Here is a 9460-nt window from a genome sequence, read left to right on the forward strand (position 1 = left end):
ATCAGGAAAATGATTCCCATTTTCCATCCAGAGGGCATTTGGCGCTTGTTTTTTATGGTGGTAAATAAGCCAGCCAGGATAGGCATCCATCATTCCATGTATTCATTATAGAGCACAAGGTGGGAGCATATCTTCTCCAGGAGCTTTATTTGATTTCAGGCAAGAAATAAGGGCCTTTGTGTTATTACAGGAGAATGGTTGCCATTCAGTTAGGTTTCAGAAATCCTTATGCACTGCTGGGACATGTGATTGCTCAGTTTGACCACCAAATATATTGGAGAAATATTTAACCCAATCAGAGGCAGGAACTGAGGCTTCCTGGGATGACCTCACATCATTAAAACCCTGGGCCACCAGTTCCCAGAATTTGTCTTCCCTCTGTTCCATTACTGCTAGTCCCAATTCCTGCCCCTGTGTTTTCGTATATTCAGCTTCTTAGTTTATAAGAACTTTGCCAAATGTATTCCTACCTTCTGTTGCCAATGCTATAGAAAGTTGGATAAATTCAGCTTGCTTCTTCATGTTTCCTTGGTGAAAAATGTTCTACAGTATTGGGCTGGACAAGGCAGTCTCGCCTCATGCCCAAGCTCATCTCAACCCCTGTTAATCAGTAATTAACGCTCCTTGCTTGCGTACACATGCAGAAAGAATCAGACTTTTAATTACAGCCCCTGTCTTAAGCAACCAGTTGCTGGCTTTCGCTGTTTATTTCTAATGGCTCAGATAGAAGAAAAGCAGTAATTGTCTGACAGTTGATTCATAACATTAAGTGCACACATTTCACCTTGCTTCCACTGCCTTAGGTTTGCAACACAGAAAGAGAAGCCATTTCCACTGGGTTCACATCATGCCTCTTTGACATCTACTAAAATGTTTAGGATTTTAACATTCAGAGTATATTAATAACTCTAGAATCTGGTACCAAAGTGAGACAGCTGGCACTGCAGGTACCTGGAATCTAGGTCAAATTTAGCAAATTAGGATGGGGCCCCAATTTATTTAGGTCACTCCTGTTGTATTTTAAGCTAGCTTGCTGGGAATCCTATCAGAGTCAGGGATGACTCAAATTTCTATTCCTTTTCAACATACTAACATTGTGATTATTTTAAAAAGCATAATGTGTACCCTCTATTTGTCACTGAAGAAGTAACATCATCCCCAGCTACATGTTTTTAAGCTAAATATTATCCTACTTTAAAACTGTAGGCCATTAGATAGACTAACAATGTAGTTGTTTATCCACTTACCTAGGAGTAAACACCAAACAAATCAATGAGATTTACTTCCAAGTGGACAGTCCTTGAAAAACCATAACACATACTTCTAATAAACATACTTAGGAATGGGCTATAAAATACATATGAGTCTGAGTTCATTATTCATATGTTGATCATGGTCAAGGTCTTGTGAATTATACAGTCCTTTTTTAGGGGAAAACAGCTATTGCTGCAAAATGCCAAACAATAGGGCCCAAGGACAGCTCCAGAAGCCCCATATAATTGAAAGCTTAGTCATTCAATTTGCACAAACATAAGATCAATTTTACTAAATGGTGTTAGTCTATTTAATTTAATCTGATTCCGTCTTCATAACACTTTTAGACAACCCACTTCCTTATTGGCACTATCGCAAAAGCATTTGTACAGTTTTACTTTTGTTGCCCACTTAGCATTGCTAATGAAAATATTGAAACAGCATGAGTTTCAAAGTTCTGGGGACCCAGTGGTTTATTTTCTACCAAGTGAAAGTTGTCTTTCAGTTCAACTCTTTATCCTGTTTCCTTTAAATTTCTCCTTATCTGTTTAGTGATACCTGTATGGATGCTTACTGATGTAACAGGTGCTAGCCTAGACTTTTAACATAGTTTATTTCTATGGATCGTGGCATTAGAATTAATATAAAATATACCCCTTATGAGCCATTGGTCACCTGGTACAAGCTGCTACCTCCTACAAGATCTGTAAAGAACAGCTAGCATCATGACCCTAATTGTTAAATAAAAGATCAGAGTAGGAATTCACATATTTGCCAGGGAGTTATCTGTTTGTCATACATCTGTAAGCAGGAACCATACTCCAAACAGATAGTGAAGATCACTTTTAAGGTAAATTTATGATTCAGATATTACAGAGTGTCACGGCTGCCTCAGGTCCCAGCTCACAAAGGACCAACGCCAGTTGCTCTTTATATACAAAAGTCTTTATTGAAATCCATTTGCTGTTTCACAGTAGCGGCGCGCAGCCATACGCCTGTAAGCCTAGACCGTTGAAGCTCCCTCTGAGTCGGTATCGCCCCAACACCAGTTTAAGATCCTTGCCTTGCTCCACCTCCTCCTTCGTTCCCTCTTCCGCTGGGTCCTCCTGCCCCTTGGGGCCTCCCCCTTCCTAGACTCCTCTGACGCTGAAGATTCCCCGGATTGTTCCCCCTCCCTCCGGCGGGCTTTAGGACCTGGTTCCCAATCCGGGGGCTCTGCTGTCCCGCGCGCCTGTACATTTGAACTTGGCGCGCGCGCCCAGCCCCCAACCTTTCTTCTGACCGTTACACTACTCCCGTCACAGCTTTCCCTCCCTTCCGGGAGGATGGCTGGTTCTGACCTCCCCTCCATTCCCCCTTCCTCCGATGGAGGCGCGGTCAGCCCTGACTCATCCCTTCTCCCTGCTGGAGGGGACGCTGCCCCTGGCACACAGGAACCTCTCCCCCCCCGCTATGCTCTGGTGGGAAAGCTGGTCCTGATCTCCAGCTGCCGCTCTGGGAATCCCCGCTGGCCCCTTGTTCCTGGTGCGTCCCCCCCGGGACCCCCCTTGTCCTGGCCACCGGCGCCCCCTTCTGGGAATCTTCTGATTCGCTGGAGAGACTCATGGAATCCCTCTGATCACTGTCATTCTCCTCCCCACTGTCCCCAGATTCTTCCCATTCGCTCTCCATCTCCTCTCTCCGCTGTGCCTCCGTCCCTGAACCCCTGACACAGAGATAAAGATGTTCTCTTTCCAAAATTAAGGCCATGTCCTATTTACTTCAAAATTATCTCACAAAACATAATAGTAAACCAGAAGGAACAGAAAAAAGTTCAAAGGATTTGGGGCCATGTTATTCCCTCACTAAGCAAGCCCCCCTTCTCCTTAGTCAGCATCAAAACTATACTTATATGTCAGGTTTTCAATGATTAGGTGGCTCACAGCTCACACAAAAAGTTCTTTTCCTCTCAGTAGTATATATTGGGTCTATGCACATGGTGGTGTCATTGACTGGTTGAATGTAGATGAATGTGGGGAGGAACCAGCTGAGGAACCACCAAGGAAAGAAGACTCAGAGCCTGGGGAGTAGTGGCAGGGCAATGATGAGTGGTCAGAGGGAGAAGACGAAGAAGACTGAGAAGAGGAAGTGTTGAAAGCTGAAGAAATAACATGACTTAGTGAGCTGGGAGACTCTGTGGCAGAGAGAAGTCCAGAATACGGCAAGTGGGAGGAGAGAGGGCAAGAGGCAGAGATGAGTCAGGCTGGTAAAGAGTCATGGGTATTTTCCCTTCGTACTGTGACAAGTGCCCACCCACCCCGTCTTCCAGGGCCAAAAGAGGGCTGAAGGGGTGGAACAGTGCTAGGCACTGCTCTGTCAGCAGCCTTTGACATGGTCGATCACGAACTCCTGGACCACCGCCTTGCCGACGTGGGGATCCAGGGCACAGTCCTTCAATGGCTGCGCTCGTTTCTCTCTGATCGGGGACAGAGGGTGGCGCTTGGGGGGGAATTGTCATCGCGTCACTCCTTGGTGTGTGGAGTGCCTCAGGGTGCGATTCTCTCCCCGATGCTTTTTAACATCTTTATGCGCCCCCTCGCCCAGCTTGTCCGGAGTTTTGGGCTGGGTTGCCATCAGTATGCTGATGACACCCAACTCTATCTGTTGATGGATGGCCATCCTAACTCGGCCCCAGACACACTGACCAGATGTCTGGAAGCTGTGGCTGGATGGTTACGTGGGAGCCGGTTGAAGTTAAATCCTTCGAAGACAGAGGTCCTCTGGCTGGGGCGGGACGATATGGGATCGAGGGGGCAACTCCCATCTCTTGCGAGGGTGCAATTAGTGCCAGCACCGTCCGTTAAGAGTTTGGGTGTAATCTTCGATACCTCCCTCTCTATGGAGGCGCAGATTACAGCTATAACAAAGGCGGCATTTTTCCATCTCCGCCAAGCTAAGCAGTTGGCCCCTTATCTCTCTCGCCCTGACCTAGCCACTGTGATCCATGCGACGGTCACCTCCAGACTGGATTATTGTAACTCGCTCTACGTGGGGCTGCCCTTGAGACTGACCCAGAAACTCCAGCGGGTGCAGAATGCCGCGGCGAGACTCCTTACGGGGTCTTCGCTGCGAGATCACATTCATCCAGTACTATACCAGCTGCACTGGCTCCCAGTGGAGTACAGGATCAGGTTTAAGGTGCTGGTTTTAACCTTTAAAGCCCTATACGGCCTAGGACCCTCGTACCTACGGGACCGCCTCTCCTGGTATGCCCCACAGAGAAACCTACGGTCTGCAAATAAGAACACCCTCAAGGTCCCAGGCCTCAGAGAGGTTAGGCTGGCCTCAACTAGAGCCAGGGCCTTCTCGGCTGCAGCTCCAACCTGGTGGAACGCTCTGTCACAAGAGACTAGGGCCCTGCGGGACCTGACATCTTTCCGCAGGGCCTGCAAGACAGAGTTGTTCCGCCAGGCCTTTGGTCAGGGCGCAGCCTGACCCCCTCCTCTGGCAACCTGCACAGAATTTTGTTTAATCGGTTGCCATCAACTTGATTTTAACTAATTTTTTAATGAAATATTTTTAGAATGTGTTATTATTTGATTGTTTATTTGATTGTTGTTAGCCGCCCTGAGCCCGGCTTAGCTGGGGAGGGCGGGATACAAATAAAATTTATTATTATTATTATTATTATTATTATTATTATTATTATTATTATTAGGCTGCACACAGGTGCAGTCTCTGATTGCTGGAACAAGTCCTGGAGACGAAGGGACACAGATGACCGTGGGGAGGTGGCGACTTTCAGTCTCGGCAACTGATTCATTGAGTAAGACCTACCAGGGATGAGCTGCTGTGCTAATTAGGCCTAAGTCTCAACCAAGTCTGTGAAGATTATGTTTATGATAATGAAGAATTAAAACTCCAACTTTGAATGGTGTGATTTACTGCCAGCTGGGACGACAGAGGACGAGATGATTGGACAGTGTTCTCAAAGCTACCAGCATGAGTTTGACCAAACTGCGGGAGGCAGTGGAAGACAGGAGTGCCTGGCGTGCTCTGGTCCATGAGGTCACGAAGAGTCGGACATGACTAAACGACTAAACAACAACAACAACAGTTGCAATCCTATGCACACTAACTTGGGAGTAAGTCCCATTTAATTCAATGATACTTAATGTTAACATGAGCATGCATTAGATTAGGCCATAAATTCAAAAGGAAGGAGCAGCGTTCTTTGGGTTCCAGGTCCTGTAGCCAAATAAATGTTCACCCAGCCCACTCTGCTTAGCAAGTAAAGCACTTTGCCCTTCATTTTGCTGCCTGCCATCCGAGGGCAGAACCCATTTGCAGAGGAAAATCACAAATTGGTGTTCTTGTCCATTTTACTGAGAATATTGCTACATTTCCTGGATGACAATTTGCATAATATAGCTCATCATGCCACCTCATACTTATAAATAAACATTGCTCATTATTCTCTTTATGAATAAACATTATTTCCGAAGTGGAGTCACTGGGTTAAGGGCTTCACTTGAAGTGATAATCTTTCCGACAAGTGTTCTGAATAGAAATGGGAACGATTTCTACAGGATTCCAAGAAAAGAGTTCAGGAACCAACATATGAAGGGTAATGCAGATGGAGTTCCCTTCCTCCACTGATTATGGCAATCACCATGCTACATAGCCACACAAAATTAGATTGTGTGGCTATGTAGCAGAAGACATTATTTTCTCAACAATGCAATTATAACATGTTTTTGATCGTGGATAGGAAACCAGTTTGAACTCCAACTCCAATGAATCCTGATCATTGGCCATGCTGGCTGGGGATGATAGGACTTGAAGTCCAACAATATTTGGAGAGCCACAGATTATGCACTGCTGTTTTAGATGCATTATGTAATATAATTTATTGGTAAGGTGCACTCTTTCTCTTGTAATTTAAAAACAAAAGCTGGTATTCTGGGACAAGGTCATCTTCAATAACTAACTAAAGGCCTGTTTAATGATACTGGTAATGAATACAATTTTTGAATTATGGTGCTGGAGGAGACTCTTGAGAGTCCCATGGACTGCAAGAAGATCAAACCTATCCATTCTTAAAGAAATCAGCCCTGAGTGCTCCCTGGAAGGACAGATCGTGAAGCTGAGACTCCAATACTTTGGCCACCTCATGAGAAGAGAAGACTCCCTGGAAAAGACCCTGATGTTGGGAAAGATGGAGGGCACAAGGAGAAGGGGACGACAGAGGATGAGATGGCTGGATAGTGTTCTCGAAGCTACCAGCATGAGTTTGACCAAACTGCAGGAGGCAGTGGAAGACAGGAGTGCCTGGCATGCTCTGGTCCATGGGGTCACGAAGAGTCGGACACGACTAAACGACTAAACGACTAAACAATAATAATGAATACTGATAATCATTGTGCATGGTGCTTTAAAATATAGGTGAATAGGTCTCTGTTCTGTCTAAAATTGGACACAGAGGGACAAAAGAAGAAAGGCAGGAAGATGGAAACAAAGACAGGTGAGGGGAAAATATGAGTTTATTTCACATATGTATACTTATACTTAGTTATGGTAGGGCAGGTCAATGTGGTGCCTTCCAGATCTTGTTGGACCCCAACACCCACAAGCCCCAGTCAGCATTGGCAATGGTCAGGAATGATGACAGCTGGAGTCCAACAGCATTTGAAGGCCACCACATTGGCTGCCTCTGTGGTAGGGTACTGGATCTAAGTGTCACAGTACAGGTGAGTTTTGAGGAGAGATGAATTAAGAGAAGTGACTTCATACATATGGTTTCAAATATGTAAAACATTAAATTTGAATGTGAAGAAATGAAATTTGTTAAGCCCCCAAAGCACCTAAAAATGTGATTTGTCAATGAGGGAAACATACTGTGAATGATATGGATACTTAGCAGAAAGCCAGGATTGAGTGTAGCTCTCTGTCAGGTATACACTCAGTTGCAAACTGGGGTTATCTGCCATGTAATATGTATAGAATGGCTGTGGTCCAATGACTTCAGGCTCCACTTCTGTCCTAGAGTCATTGCAAAGAGTTCAGCAAGTGACTGTGTCTCAGTTCCCCATCTACTTGAAATAACACTGTCCTATTATCAAGGGCCATTTAGAAGATGAATTTAGAAGATGTGGTTGTAAAGCACATTGCTGCTATATATGGAAAAAAAATCAATGGTACCACAGTCCTTTGTTTCACCATGACCAAGAGGAGATAAAATTATGAACTTGGAAGTACCACCTTGTTATGCAAAAAAGTGTGGAGATTATATCGACCATAACTATGTGAAATAATCTGAAGGATAATGTAAAGTCCTACAGAAATGCTGGATAGCAGTAAGAGATGTCAGAAAATGTATCTCTCTACTACTGTGATTTCTAGAAGCTGAGCCTAATGTACACAGTGTAGTAGTGTACAAGACCAGGCAAAAGGCAATAGATATGTACCAGCACCTCAGATCTTCAGTTCCGGTATGAATGTCGGTTGCTCAAATTTACATTAAGATCTCATTATATATCACATCTTGCTTCTTTAGCCAAGTAGGATTATTTCATGCAACTAGGCATGGTATTCATGACAGTGAGCTATCCACATTAAGAAGCTCTTAATCCCTTATCTTGTCAGCATGAGAAATGAAAATTGTTAAAGCTCAAGCATCATCCCCAATTTTAGACTGACTGCCCCATGTTGCTAATTGTACTGTAATGAAATGGGCTGCCATCAGACTGAATTAATCAAGTCCCAAGGGAGCAACTTTAAAAAGAGATCAGTCCATGAGAATAAATTTTACATTCTACTCAGTAAATAGGAAATGTGTGTTTTTGGCTAGCCAAGGCCATTCAACCAATCTGCATCTAAAAGTCCATAGTGTAAATCAGGGATGGAGAACCTGTGGGCCTCCAGATGCTTCTGGATTCCAACTCCTATCAGCACCAGCCAGGGAACGGGAATGATGGGACCTGTAAGCCAGCAACATATGGAGGGATACACAGGCTCCTCTTCCATAATTTAAATAATCTGCGGCTCTGTCTTAGTGCAAAGTTCCCTGACTTCAGAATTCAGAATCCAAGCTTATAAACCAACAGCCCTACTCAAAGATTCCAAAATCCTGACAGATAGGCTGTAGGCAGTATTGTGATACTTGGTGCCTACATTAGGTTCTCCAGTGCCATACTTATATAAAGGATTAATTTGTTGAAAGAAGTGGACCCCTGATTCTGTGACATCAGAGCAGAACAGCCAATACAATCAAAGCAGAGAAATAAAAGTTAAGTAAGGATAATTGGAACTCCAGGCCCTTTGGACTGAAGGTTATCTTCTATCAGTATTTAATACAAATGAGAAAGTCTTCTCAAAGTTTCTAGTGGAAGGAGTAAACCCTCAAGATAAGGGACTAGAACTGGGGGGAGGGACTATTTTACCTTTGGATAATTAAATAATCTATGGCCTTTTAAACTGTGGGGAGTGGTTATTTTGTTTGATGGTATGTATTTTTTTTGTGATTTTATATTGTAAACCAGCCTGTGATCTTCAGATGAAGGGCAGTATAGAAATTTAAAAAATAAAAATAAAATTGTGCTTGTGTTTTATCCCACCCTATCTGATTCCAACTTGGGGCACCAGGCTTGGCCCAATCCATCTTCTTCCCCCACCAAGCTCTATTATGCTCTACCTGTTGCTCTGAGCCCACAGTGAGACCATTCAAATGTAAATAAGTATATTTCCCTCATGCACAATCATGCCAATAGAGAATGTTTTGGTCCAGCTGTCAATGACAAGCATCCCACCAATAAGAGCTGAGGGTGGGGGCAAGCTCTGTTCTGAAAAGTATATTTCAGGTATCCAGGGACCAGGCCATATTCAAAAGGGCACACTTTTAAAAGCAGGTGTTTTAAAAAGGACATACCAAATGTGCAGAACTTAAATGCAAACTTTGCACTAATTTTCAAAAAATCTGCACAAAGGGACAAAATAGACCTATGATTGAGCAGCAGAGAGACTGAAATGGTATGGAGTTAGCTACCCATCCCTCGTCAAGAGAAATGGCACCTCAAGAGTCATAAGAATGTTTTCATTGCCACCAGAGTACAGTGGTACCTCAGGTTAAGAACTTAATTCGTTCCGGAGGTCTGTTCTTAACCTGAAACTGTTCTTAACCTGAAGCACCACTTTAGCTAATGGGGCCTCCTGCTGCTGCCATGCCGCC

At 44.2% G+C, this 9460-nt stretch overlaps 1 long non-coding RNA gene across 1 annotated transcript in view; it reads right to left on the reverse strand.

The window, feature by feature from the left end:
* Positions 1 to 540, reverse strand: part of LOC308588806 — a 32129-nt gene extending 31589 nt beyond the window's left edge. Inside the window, exon 1 of the long non-coding RNA XR_014008896.1 lies at positions 471 to 540. This is a non-coding gene — a long non-coding RNA (uncharacterized lncRNA). The remainder of the gene's footprint in view (positions 1 to 470) is intronic.
* Between the last annotated feature and the right edge of the window lie 8920 nt (positions 541 to 9460).

This window comes from Podarcis bocagei (genome assembly GCF_964188305.1).
Source record: "Podarcis bocagei genome assembly, chromosome: 1".
NCBI classification, from domain to species: Eukaryota; Metazoa; Chordata; class Lepidosauria; order Squamata; family Lacertidae; genus Podarcis; species Podarcis bocagei.